Source organism: Myotis davidii, unplaced genomic scaffold (genome assembly GCF_000327345.1).
Source record: "Myotis davidii unplaced genomic scaffold, ASM32734v1 scaffold174, whole genome shotgun sequence".
NCBI lineage: Eukaryota > Metazoa > Chordata > Mammalia > Chiroptera > Vespertilionidae > Myotis > Myotis davidii.
In genome coordinates, this window is record NW_006289087.1 from 522,351 (window position 1) to 531,949 (window position 9,599).

At 50.7% G+C, this 9,599-nt stretch overlaps 1 protein-coding gene across 1 annotated transcript in view; it reads right to left on the minus strand.

Moving 5' to 3' along the window:
- The window catches only part of LYST (lysosomal trafficking regulator), a 78,320-nt gene extending 72,937 nt beyond the window's left edge, over positions 1-5,383 (minus strand). Inside the window, exon 1 of the mRNA XM_015562329.1 lies at positions 4,786-5,383. The gene's annotated coding sequence lies outside the window, so the exon portion shown is untranslated. The remainder of the gene's footprint in view (positions 1-4,785) is intronic.
- Between the last annotated feature and the right edge of the window lie 4,216 nt (positions 5,384-9,599).

The following is a 9,599-nucleotide window of genomic DNA, read 5'->3' on the forward strand; positions in this document are numbered from 1 at the left end:
CCGCCCTCCTCCGCCTCCGGGCCCGCCCCGCCCGCCCGCGTGCGCCTGCGCGCTGGCTCCGCCCGCGCCCGCCCCTCGCTGGTAGGGCAACTCCGCCGTCGCAGGCGTGACGCAAGAGGCGGTGAACCAATGGGGAATGGAGGGGGCGGGGCCTAGGCGCGGGATGGGCGGGGCCGAGGGAGGTTGACCCCGCGCCCTCCCCCTGCCAGGGCTCGGCTAAGCGAGTTGCATCAGAGCCAGGAAAGCGACAGGCTAGGGGTTCCGAGTTTGGGGGCGTCCAAGAAACATGGGGAGGGGTCGGAGAGGGAGGAAGCGTGGATGTTTCTCTCTCTCCCTCTCCCTTCCTCTCTGAAATCAATAAAGATTTTTTAAAAAACGTGAAGAGGTTAACGGAGGAGCCACTGTGCAATGAGTGCAGCGAAAAGATGCATTTTTCAACCCAGCCTCCTCCCAACACGGTAGTTAGTGGACAGCGCGTGGTCAGCCTTCTGTGCCTTAAAATAGCGGCGCCTGCAGAGGGGGGCAGCCCCGGGCTAAATACAAGCGTGTTTTGGCTGCATCGCTGACAGTGGCTGCGGGGTCCAGCTCTCCGGGCCGTTTGGCGTGTTGGGTTTTTTTTTAGGGGACACCGTTCCTCACCCCCCAGTCACTGTGACAAGCCTTGCGGCGTGTCCGTGTCTGAGATACTGGGGACAGAGCCAGAACTCTGAGGTCTGAGGGTCAAGGGTTCAAGTCCTACCTAGCAATACAGACGCTAAGTGCATGGTCTACACATGGACAGGAATTGCTTTAGCATCGACCATTCCAGTTATTTTGAGATCCTCCTCTGGGACCTCCTCCAAAATCCCCAGCTTAGCTCCTAAAAGCCCTTAGGATGGAGGACCCGGAGGCCACGCCTGTCCCCTCCCCCAGCCCAGGCGTGTTAACTTCTTTATCCTTCTCTCTCCTAACCGCCAAGGGCCCCCTGGTTTTGCCTCTGTAACTGGTTTCCCAAGCCGATTCCTTCTACAGCTCACTCCTACCTCTGTGACTTTCTAAATAAACTTTCTCTTATTAAAAAAAAGAAAGAAATAGAAATAATTTGCCTTTAAGCTGTATACCAAATGCAACTTTTAATAGCTCCAACTCCTATCTGACTCAATGACAGGCAAAGTAGTCATTGCCCGTGGTGATGTGGTGTGAAGGGGTTCTGCAGTGAAATCCCACACCTTGATATATCGCCCCCTGAACTCTGAGGCTCAACCATTAGCAGCTCATACCTCTGGGCACAGGTTGCCCACTTCCTCTGGCAATCTTTAAAAATGCAAATATCTGGTCGTGTGTGGAGAGGGTGGCTCGGCTGCTTGGAGCATCATCCCATGCACCCAAAGGTTTCGGGTTCCATTCCTGGTCAGGGCCTATAGCTACGATTCGGGTTTGATTCCTGGTGGGGGCATGTACAGGAGGTGCCCGCGTGTGTGTGTGTGTGTGTGTGTGTGTGTGTGTGTGTCTCAAATCAATTAATAAATTTAAAAATTGCAAATACTCCAGGGATGAGCAACATCCTAAAGGGGAGCAGAATATGCCACCCCAAAATGTGCCGCTTTGGCACGTGGCTTATTTTGAGCCGATGGCAATCAAGACCCAGCCTATGCAGGAAAAACTTGGACCTCCCCTTTAAGTGCCTGAAAGATTTCCGATAGGGAGCCTACGCCAGGAAGAGAGCCATTACCACAGATAAGTGTTTTATCTGAAAGACTCCCTTGCCTGGCCGGGCAAACATCTGATTACCAAGTATCTGCTCTCCTTGTCTCCCTATCAGTTGGCCTGCTCCCCCTTTGAAGTCCTGGGCCCCTAATCCATTCCTCAGCTCAATTAATTGTCTGACTGCCTTTGGGGCTCATATTTTCATAAGATTCCAATACATCTGAAATTAAATTTGTTTTTTTCTCCTGTTCATCTGTCTTATGTCAATATATATATTATTTATTTCAGAGAGGAAGGGAGAGGGGGAGAGAGATAGAAACATCAATGATGAGAGAATCATCAATCTGCTGCCTCCTGCACGTGCCCACACTGGGGGGGATCGAGCCCACAACCTAGGCATGTGCCCTGACCGGGAATCGAACCGTGACCTGCTGGTTCATAGGTCGATGCTCAACCACCGAGCTACGCCTGCCTTGCAGTCTTATGTCAATTTAAACAGCAGACCAGCCAAAGGGAAGAAAGGAAAAAATTTCCACCCCTGCAATACGAAATCCCTAACAAGTTAGTGAAAGAGACGCATCAGGGACATTGTCAGTTGTTTAACGAATATAGTTGATTCTCCAACAAGTTGGGGTGAGGGATCCCAACCCCCCGACATAATCGAAACTCCTTATATAACTTTTGACTTCCCCAAAACTTAACTATAGTCATCCCTTGGTATCTGTAGGGAATTGGTTCCAGGATTGCCCCCCCAAGTAGATGTAAAAATTCACAGATGCTCGAGTCCCGAAGATAAAATGGTGTCGTACAATACAAACAGTTGGCTCCCTGCATCCTCGGATTCCCAACAATGGAGGGAAAATACTGTTTTCCATCTGCAGTTGGTTGAATTGTCGGATGCAAAACCTGAGGATAGGGAAGGCTAACTGACTATTTATTGGAAAAAAAAGTGCATGTATAAGTGGACCCAGGCAGTTCAAATCCTGGTGTTCAAGGATCAGCTATATGTCATGAGCACCTTTCATGTGGTAGGTACTGAATTTCCGTGAACTCAAAGAGGAGGGAAAGTCAACCTTGACCTATTTTTACAGTTTTACCAAAAACGAAATCTATTCTTACTTACACGTCAAATTTCACCCACTAATCTCAAAATGGCTCATTTTTTTAAATAGACTAAAGAAGTCATAAAAAATGTTAAGTTTTTGTTTCTCTTGCATGAAAGACCATAGGTGATCATGAATAGATAAGAATGAAACAGACTTTCTATGACAATGGTACACAATTGGCTCTCAAAATATTACGTATTTGTTAAAAGCACAAAGTAATGTCATTGTGACTTTTCTCTGATTATCTGAGTTATAAAATATTTTAACCAAGCTACCATAGTCTTGAGTCTATTCAAGAATATCTTACAACATAGAAGTTAAGTATACATATTAGTTTTTGGAGTACTTTACTTTATTAGAAAGACTATGAATCTTTTAAAAGTTGCTTTTTAAAATAGGTACCTCGAAACTTTAGTGAAGAAGATGATTCATAATTCATGCCTCCATTAAGTTGTTCAGCAACATCCACTCGTTATTGCAAAATGTATCAGGGTAGGTTTTCATAAGATTCTTTAACGTAATTTTCTCTACTAAATCATTGATAGCATTTTAAATCCCCCAAAGTTTGTATACTTTGCTTTAAAAACCCATGTCGTGCCCTAGCCGGTTTGACTCAGTGAACAGAGCGTCGGCCTGCGGACCAAAGAGTCCGGATTCAATTCCGGTCAAGGGCACGTACCTTGGTTGAAGGCTGCTGCCCTAGGTCAAGTTTGACTTTCCTTCCTCTTGGAGTTCATGGAAATTTAGTACCTCGCACATAGTAGGTGCTCACATAGTAGGTCTCTCTCACATCGATGTTTCTCTCTGTCTTTCCCTCTCTCTTCCACTCTCTTTACAAGATCAATGGGAAAATATCCTTGGGTGAGGATTAACCAAAAACAAAAAAACACACAAAACAAAAGAAACCCATGTCATTGCATTAAAAAATTTGTAACCATCATATTTTATGAAATGATCTTTTCAACAGCTAAAAAGTGTTAGAAAAACTTAAATTTCCGTTCTTTGCTGGGGAGACCATGCAGAGTGTGTCTTCCTGTCCTACTTTAAGTAAGTGGGAAAGACTGTACTTGTGGGAAACAATGTCATTAATTCTTATAAAAGCTTCTCTCTTTTTTTCTTAACCTTTTAAATTCAGGATTGTTTTTCTGCCCCGAACAGAAAATATATGGCATAGTAATAAATTCCAGCATTAAGACAAGTATACAATATGGAAAATGAAAGTGTTCTGTGGTCTCAATCCAGAAATAACCACATGTAAGTGACACATGCCCACCGATGTTTGGGGGCAGATAGATATATTTTAAATGTTTTTAAAAAATCTATTTGTATTGATTTCAGAGAGAAAGGGAGAGAGAGAGAGAGAAACATCAATGATGAGAGAGAATCATGGATCGGCTGCCTCCTGCACGCCCCCCACTGAGGATCAAGCCTGCGACCTGGGCATGTGCCCTGATCGGGAATCGAACTGTGACCTCCTGATTCAGAGGTGGACACTCAACCACTGAGCCACACCGGCCGGGCTCAACCGGCATGTTTTAAAGTCCCATCAGCGGCTTGCCTACCACTCTTAGAAGTCCTTGAAATTCCACTTCTTACTCAAAGACATTTTTTTATCCAAATGGGAATGATCAAATGTTACATCCCACCTGAGCCCATCTGTACCCACTTATTGAGCGAATCCTTGTAATTAGGCCACGCCCCAGGCCAACAATCCCGGCTCCCTGACATCCAAGCATCAGAGCTGGAATCTCTCCCATGAGTGCCTTGGGCTCACCCCACTCCAGCGTAGGTAGGACCTTCGTTCTCCTTCCCATCTGAGCAAGCCTTCTGCAGGAGCCAGCTCCCCAGAGCTCAGGGCTGCCGGAAGCCCACCTGCTGATCCCCTTCCCTCAGGGATGTCAGCCAGCACCCAGCCTGCCCACCCAAGCCGCCACGCCCTCGGGTGGCCCTGGGAATTCTCAGAAACACGTGAACCTGCCTCCACAGGTGTTACCTTCTTCAGGAGAGCCAGGAGCCCTTCTCTCCGGCAGTCGCCCTGCAGGGATGCTCACCCCACGGTCGCTATGGGCCACATACTCTGTTCCCTGCAGAGTCACGGGTCTCCACGCCCCGGAGCAAAGCTGGGCCGCTTGTCTGCAGTTTGGTTCTGGCTCCCGTTCAGCTGAGCTCAGGCAGGATCCCCGTCCTGGCGTTAGAGGACGCGCACAGGTGAGTCACACAGCCAGACCTTATCAGATGGCCAAGGCAGACAGACCCTCAGGCACTCCCTGATGTCCCGGGAGGGCGATGCAGGAGCAGATGGCGAAGGCAGTGGCTTCATGCACCACAAGGGCCTCAGGACACAGCCCCCTCCACCCCGCATGGAAGGATGGGTGAGCTACCCAAAGAGGCGCTGCACCCAGCCCTCTGGCTGCACAGCCGCTCTCGCCAAAGCCAAATCCTCACTGGAAATGGCTCCTCGGACGCCCTAAGCTGCCTCTTTCATTCAGGGACGGGGCTTGGAAATGTCTGTGTTGCCAGGAAGGCGAGTGGCCTTCTCTCTCTCCCGCCGGCTCTTTGGCAGGTGGCCACGCTTGGGTCACATGGGGAGTCTGGCAAATCCAGTCCGATCCCTTTGCCGTGGAGCTGCAGTCGGGGTTTCCAGTCAGTGATTTTGAGGTGGCTCCTCTGAGTCATGATGCCCTGATTCTCCTGCAGAGGGGGAGGGGCAGGTTGGTTCCCTGTGAGGATCAGCGGGACTATTGTTTTTAAAAATTATTATTCATTTCAGAGAGGAAGGGAGAGGGAGGGAGAGATAACAACATCAACGATGAGAGAGAATCATGGATCGGCTGCCCCCTGCACGCCCCTCCACTGGGGATGGAGCCCACAACCCCGGGCATGTGCCCTTGACCGGGAATCAAACCGTGACCTCCTGGTTCATCGGTTGATGCTCAACTACTGAGCCACACCGGCCGGGCTGGGACAGATTCTAATTGCTAACCTGTCTGACCTGAGTCCCCCTGCCCGGCCTCGGCCTGCCTCCCCACCCAATGCTCCCGGCCTCGCTCTCCCTCCCCACCTCGGGAGCCTGGATGCTCCTCCTCCCCGCCTTCCTGTCTTTGCCCCCTTGAGCTGAGAAACCACATCCTTAGGAGCCCTTCCCTGCCTGCCTCTATCTCCTCTCTCAGCATCCTGCCGAGTCCCCCCACGGTGCTCATAACTACGAGTGATCACATGGATCCTTGCTTCCTTTGGTATTTTCTGTCTTTCCGCCTCCCGGGAAGCTCATGGGAACAGAGACAATGCACCATTGGGTTCATTGCTCTATCCCCAGAACCGCCTCCTTAGTAGATGCTCAACAAAAACGGGTTGAATAAGTGAATAGCCATTTATTTCACTTTTCCTCTGGTGTGGTGGCTGGGGAGCTGCCCAATCTTTGTGACCTGTTCCTCCTCCTCTTCCTCCTCCTCCTCCCCCTCCTCCTTCTTCTTTTAAAAAATACATTTTTATTGATTTCAGAGAGGAAGGAAGAGGGAGCGAGAGATAGAAACATCAATGATAAGAGAGAATCACCCATCGGCTGCCTCCTGCACGCCCCACCCTGGGGACCGAGCCCACAACCCGGGCTCTGGCCCGAACGTGCTGGGACTCACCAGCTCTGAGACTTGAGCCAACCCTGCCACATGTCTGGGGCTCATTTGGCTCATCAGGAGGACAGGGCTGGAGCGAATGGACTGATGTTCCTTTAGGGGTGACATCTCAGTTTCTCAAGACGACCCGTATGTCCCGTCCCTCCTCCCCAGCACACGCCCTGTGAAGCTACGGAGCCCCTAATGGGAGTTTGGTCTTAGCAACTCGGATGCCAGCTCATTTATTATTTAATCGCGGAAAACAGCCCTCTCCTTTTCCAGGCTTTAGCAGAGGTCATCTTAAATTCCCTGGGTTCCAGACACTCCGCTGGGAGAGCTGGAAAACTAATTAGCAATGGGCAACGTTGAAGAGACTAATCTTGGCTTGTAAATTCTGTTATTGTGCATAAAATATTATGATTATTTTAACTCTGTTTTCATTTGTTTCCGAGAGTTAGGGAGAGGGGAGGAGAGATAGAAGCATCAGTGATGAGAGAGAATCATGGATCAGCTCCCTCCTGCATGCCCCCCACTGGGGATCGAGCCTGCAACTGGGGCCTGTGACCTTGACTGGGAATCGAACCCTGACCTCCTGGTTCCTAGGTCAACGCGCAACCATTGAGCCACACCAGCCGGGCCGTCAAATATGACTTGAATGGTTCCAGATGAACAATAACTCCTGCTAATCCTGGAAATGCTCCGTGTTAGCCAGTGCCAGAGCCTGAAAGAGGAGCTGGAAATATGACCTAGATCTTTGGCGAATGATCTCAGGGGCCCCCCACGCACGAGAGTCAAGGCTGTTTCCGATGACGTGTTCGCACTAAACGCCAATTTGTCATTCTGAGGCTGTGGCAACGCTCGTGTGATACCCTGTGGGTCTCGGGCGACCTTTATGATCGTACGGAACATGTCACCGCTTTGCAGCTGCGAGGCATGAAGACCGCGGCACCAATCCCCCCTCCACCATCGTGTGTGGTCTCGGGGGCAATTCTGTGAGCGAAGTGCCCCCTCAATATTTCTCTGCTCTGCACTGCAGATGCCAGGAGCACTCAGAACACCTATTGATTATTGCCTGGCCGGCGTGGCTCAGTGGTTGAGCGTTGACCTATGAACCAAGAGGTCACGGTTCAATACCCGGTCAGGGCACATGCCCGGGTTGCGGCTCCATCCCCAGTGAGGGGCCTGCAGGACGCAGCCGATCCATGATTCTCTCTCATCATGGATGTTTCTCTCTCTCCCTCTCCCTTCCTCTCTGCAATCAATAAAAATATATTTGTAAAAAAATTAAATAAAACGGGGAGAAGACTATCATGTGCCTCACAGGGCTGCAGCAGGCCGGCGCCTAACCACTGGACTACGCCAGCCAGGGCGCTTCTGTGCCTCTGGGCCAGCACCCGCACCCCCTGCGGCAGGCGCCCCCTCCGGGGGACACTCTGAGCCAGTGGCTCAGGCTCTGATGTGGTGCCTCAGAAGCGGAGTCTTGGCCTGAGGGCCCTGCGCACAGGAAATTAGTCAGGGGGTTGGAGAGGAGCCAAGGAAAGACCCAGAAGCTCCGAGCAGGCCTCGCTGGGAAGACGCTTTGTAAAAATTAGAGCAGGGCCGCATGGGCTCAGTCAGCCGATGCTCTGATTCAGAACCACGGGTGGCTGCACCCCGTGATGGAGGCGGGAAGCCCAGCCCCGGAGGCACCCAACCAATGGATGTGTCTCTCTCACATTGATGTTTCCAGAATCCGCATTTCCCAGGGAACAGTGGATCAGGGGTCCAGGCTCCCAGCAATGCTGCATTTTTAAAAATATATATATCTTATTGATTTTTCATTTTTTTTTTAAGTGACTACCGTTCCATTTTCCTTTCATTTTAAATACAATGTACATGCTTACATACAAATGGAAATTTGTATTGAATTTTCATGATTTGATGAAAAGTCTGTGCTTGAATGGAAAGCCTTAGGCTGAAGAACAATGGGGTCATTGATCAAAACATTCAACTAAGAGGAAAATTGCCTTAGCTGTTTTTTCTCAGTGGTTAGAGCGTCAGCCCGCAGACGGAAGGGCTCCTGGTTCAATTCTGGTCAAGGGCACTTACCTTGGGTGCAGGCTTAATCCCAGGCCCTGGTCGGGGCAGGGGTGGCCATGTGGGAGGCAACCAATGGATGTGTCTCTCTCACATCCATGTTTCTCTCTCCGTATCTCCTTCTCCCTCCCACTCTCTCTCAAAATCAATGGAAAAACATCCTCGAGTAACGATTAACAGCAACAGCAACAAAGAATAGAAGGAAATAACAGCACAGGAATTCAAGGGAACTGTGTGCTCTGCATCTGAACAGGCGCTGTGCGTTGGGGATGCTACTTTTGAGCGTCTATTCCAGTCCTGACGGCAGGCAGCATGGGAGAGCGGCAGGTCACCCACAAACATCTGCTCTGCCCCCCACCATCAGCCAGCTGCCTATATGGGGAGGAGGACAAAGATGACTTGGGGAAGTAGGTGAAAGGGTGGCCGAATGGGCAGTTCACAGGTACGCAGAGGGCTGGGGGCGGGGGCGGGGGGGTCTTCAAAGGGCTGATGACTCTGGTTTTGCAGCCTGATGAGGAGGATGGGACACGTTTCCGAGTGAGCTCCCAGGTCCCACGTGTAACTCCCAGCCAGGCTAGCCTGTGTCTCCTTTCATCAGAATAGAGCAACCACAGTTAACAGAGCATGATGAATATTTCTTACCATTCTAGCTGGTCCCCCAACAAGCTCTTTCTGCCCCTAGAAGGGCTGTTGGTGTGAGGACAGGATCCTCTGGGCACCGTGGAGATGCCCAGCCCAGCAGGTGCCCAGGAAAGGCACTCCAAAGCCAAGAGCCGTTCGTTTTGTCAGCAAACAACCCCCTGGCGTCCTGTCCCCGGTGTAATCAGATCCAGACAAGAGCCGGAGCCAGGGTCCCTCCGGGCCATGTCTGACAATCCCATTACGCGGACTTGCGTATCGGATTCCGCCGCCCGTCTGTCCGTCAAAGCCTCCATTCTGCTGTCATTCACCTGGAGAGCAAGCACAGCCGCCCTGGTACGAACCCTGACCTCCTGGTTCATAGGGGTGCAACTCACCGCCTTCGTTGCGTTTCTGAGGTTTCCTCTGCGTCCTGGGCCGGAGACCAAAGGCCTCCTGCCTGTTTGAAGGGCCTGTTTTCCTCCGATCATAGACAGCAGCC